Here is a 3617-nt window from a genome sequence, read left to right as displayed (position 1 = left end):
TGTGTATTAGCCATTGGGAGATGGTGGGGTTCAATAAATAGATTGTGACACATGGCACTGGGGGGATAGAGTTGGGGTAGTAACACAAATTGGACCTATGTACACTGGTGGGTGGGGGTTTATGCCACTGTTGATACATTATCCCTGGAGGGGTGGGAGGTAATGTTACAATGGGGACATATGGACTTGGGGGGAGGGAGTAAATGCATGCTCTATACAAAATGTCAAAACTTTAACTTTCCTCGCTCAAACTTTGCAGAGCTGAAGTGGCACAGCACATGTATGCATACACCTGGATAGGTGGTTGCACTGGAAGCGTGCCTAATGACAGCAGCTCAGGTGTCAGACAGTGTCATCCCCCTGTGTTACCCAAGGGCCAGCATGGTGCTGCCACAGCTCCCGTCTTCCATGCTGGCAGTCAGCACTCACATGACTGGGAGAGATCTAAAAAGGGCTTTAATCCCGTCTACATTGTGACATCACAGGAGACAGCTGGCTGTACATTGCCGGCTATGCTGCATCACATGAATGTGGTGTTGCTTCCACGTGTGTATATATAGGGTACAATACATCGAAGGTGACACACAGCACTGGGGGCATATGGACACTTGTGGGTGGGGCTTTATGCCACCAGAGATCCATTGTCAATGGAGGGGTGGGAGGTAATGTTACAATGATGATATATGGACTTGGGGGGGTTACAGATATCCCTAAGCTTTTCTTTCCAATAAAATATTTAAATACATCTTTAAAGACATTGGGCCTGATTCAGACCCGCCCGCTGCCGAAGGCAGCTCGCAGGAGTGATGGGCGTGTTTTTATTTTTTCCTCCAGCCCGCTCACAAAGCTATGGGTGACCACCAGCTTGTGCGAGCGGCCTGGAGATGGCCGCAACCATTGGGCTTGCGACGAGACCCTGTGGTAGGGTCTCGGCTCCCGCAAGCCGGAGTGGACTTCCTGCTCTAATAGAGCAGGAAGTCCACTACTGACATCACTGGTGGGGCCGCCCACAAACGCCAGGCGTTCCTAAGGGTACGCCTGCGTTTGCCTAACCACCCCCCTCCCCGCCTACAAAACGGGGGGAAGGTGTCACTCACCATTGACAGCCGCCCCGTCTTGTAGCGAGCTCCGGAGCGACTCAACTTCAGTCACTCGCTGGGGCCCGCGCATGCACACGCCGGAGGCAAACATCGACTCGCTTGCTAACGGGTCTGAATCAGGCCCATTATCTTAACCTAATTAAATATATGTAATAAATGTACCATTTTTGATGACCTTTTTGTAAAAAAAAAGTCAGTTAAGTAATTAAGCAATATTATTTTAATAAAGTTTATATAATTATAAAGTGGTGATAGGAGCACTGGTAGGTTGTAGCTTTGCACTTGGGGTCTGATGGCGAGTTGGATAGAAATGGTGCATATGTTGCTTCCAAACTGTGTATAGAAAAATGTGTACAGTATATGTACCATGTGCAGAGATGTGTACAGTATATGTACCATGTGCAGATTGTGGTGCGCCTGCTCCTATGTGATGTATACACTCGGTTTGCTTCCTAATGAAGTGAGCAGGATGGGGAGATTTTAAGGGAAATTTTCGGGTCTGCGAGTAAGGGAGGGTCTAAAATGAAATGAATTGCCTCATTTAGCCCCACTCCCTGCTCACGGACCCGCGAATCGCGGCCTTTTTCCTGTGGTGGGGCGGGGCCTAATTACGTATACAGCCCGGCCCCACCCCGGAAGATGTCACAGAATCTCTTCTCCGGGACTTCCTTCTCCTGGGGAGGGGATTTAGAATGTCGGCAAGTATGATATACACTTGTACACCACCCTGCGTTTGCCTATGTGTGCCAGTTTTACCGACCTATTTCATGCCCAAAACTTTGTTAGGCCCGGCAAAATACATTCGAAATTTGTGTAAGGGACACGATTTTCTATTTACACAATGTTAACGTACTGATCTAACTTGATTGAATTGTTTTAATATAACTTGTTCTCATAACTCCCAACTGTCCCATTTTTGGCAGGACAGTCCCGGTATTGAGGGACAGTCCCATTGTCCAAACCGTGGGCCGTAGTGTCCCGCGTGGGGGGAATTTGGGGGAGATTACTCTGACAGCTGTATGCAGAGCAGAGCAGTGAGTGAAAAGATGCCGTGCACATGCGTATGGCATCTTTTCACTCTGAGCATCAACTATCGATAGTTTACAAATAATGATGGTTTACTAGCTATGGTTAATGGCCCTCATTCAGAGCCGCTCGTTAGCGGCAGTACGCTCGTTCCGAGTGATGTTTGCACATCTGCGCATGCGTACGGTTTTTAGTACGCATGCGCGAACCAGTCAGTGCGGCCGAAAATCGTTGGTACGCAATATAGCGAGTGCCTGCTATTTTGAGTGACAGAATGAGGCGTATGTGGGTGGTAACAGGGGAAGGTGCTTGAAAATGGGGAGTGGAGATCCGAACGCAGGCGTGCTTAAAGGTCAAAACGGGCGTTTTATGGGTGTGCATATTTAAAACAGCAGCGTCATTGACCACGTCACTGGGTTATTTTATAGCCAGAACTGCTCGCAAATTTGTGGTAGCAAACACCAACCACAAGAATAGCGAGCAGTTCATACGCTGGTCGATGTACTCGATTAATCTAATAAATAGCGGACATGACGTAGGATGCGAGCGGCCAGGGGGCGTTTTTAACAAATAAACGAGCGTATGTTTTGCTCGCTCGTTCAGACTTAGAGGTGTGAACAGACTGCAATGTGCGTACGGATCATTTGAATAGCCACCCCTTGTTTTTAAACGAGCGACCACAAATAGCGAACGGCTCTGAATGAGGGCCAATGTTTTTTCCATCGATGGCAGAGAGCCAATGGTTTTCTGCCATCGATGCCAAAGCGGAATCCGATTATTATTATTTTTTTTTGCTACTGACACGTAGCTTAGCCCTGCCCCGTCGGCCAGCTAAGCTCCGTCCCCCATGTTTGATTGGTAGTGGTGGCCATCGAGTGGTTCACACTGATAGCGCCATCGATAGAAAACCACGATGGCCACCCCTACTTTACTGTGAGGGGTCACCCTGCGGGCAGCCGAGCATCTCCAGGAGTACTGCAGCTGGGCTCAATCCGGAGTGATGTAAACGGGGGCGTGCCGTGAAGCCACGCCTATTTACAAAGTGATCCCGCCCCCTTTTCGGGCGCGCGCAAATTCGGCATTCGGGCGCGCGTTCGTCCTGAATGCTGAAATTCAAATGTTAGGAGGTATGTGTTCTGAATAAGAAGCTGGAACATGATTAAAAACAGTCTGGAGTACGAATAAGAAGCTAACTTCAGCCTAGCACCATTTTGGCTATGGGCATTGCTGTTTCCATCAGTGTCTGTCAGAGTCAGACTGGGAGAAGTCGTTATCCTTAGGCGGAAAGTGTTACCTTATATCTGGATGCAATGTCTGTTACATCAGCGAAAACATTTTTATACGCAGTCCAATAATAAACTTCGTTCGTTTTCCAATGTTATTGTTGTCAATAAAGTTGTTGGAAAAAAAAATACATGTAAATATGGTACCGCCCCGCGACGCTGCGGATTGAACGGTGACTGTGACGTCATTGTCCAGGATTAACCAATG

The sequence above is a fragment of the Taudactylus pleione genome, unplaced genomic scaffold (genome assembly GCF_031769625.1).
Source record: "Taudactylus pleione unplaced genomic scaffold, aTauple2 ptg000149l, whole genome shotgun sequence".
Taxonomy (NCBI): domain Eukaryota; kingdom Metazoa; phylum Chordata; class Amphibia; order Anura; family Myobatrachidae; genus Taudactylus; species Taudactylus pleione.
The sequence above is the reverse complement of the archived record's forward strand: the minus strand, read 5'-3'. Positions refer to the sequence as shown.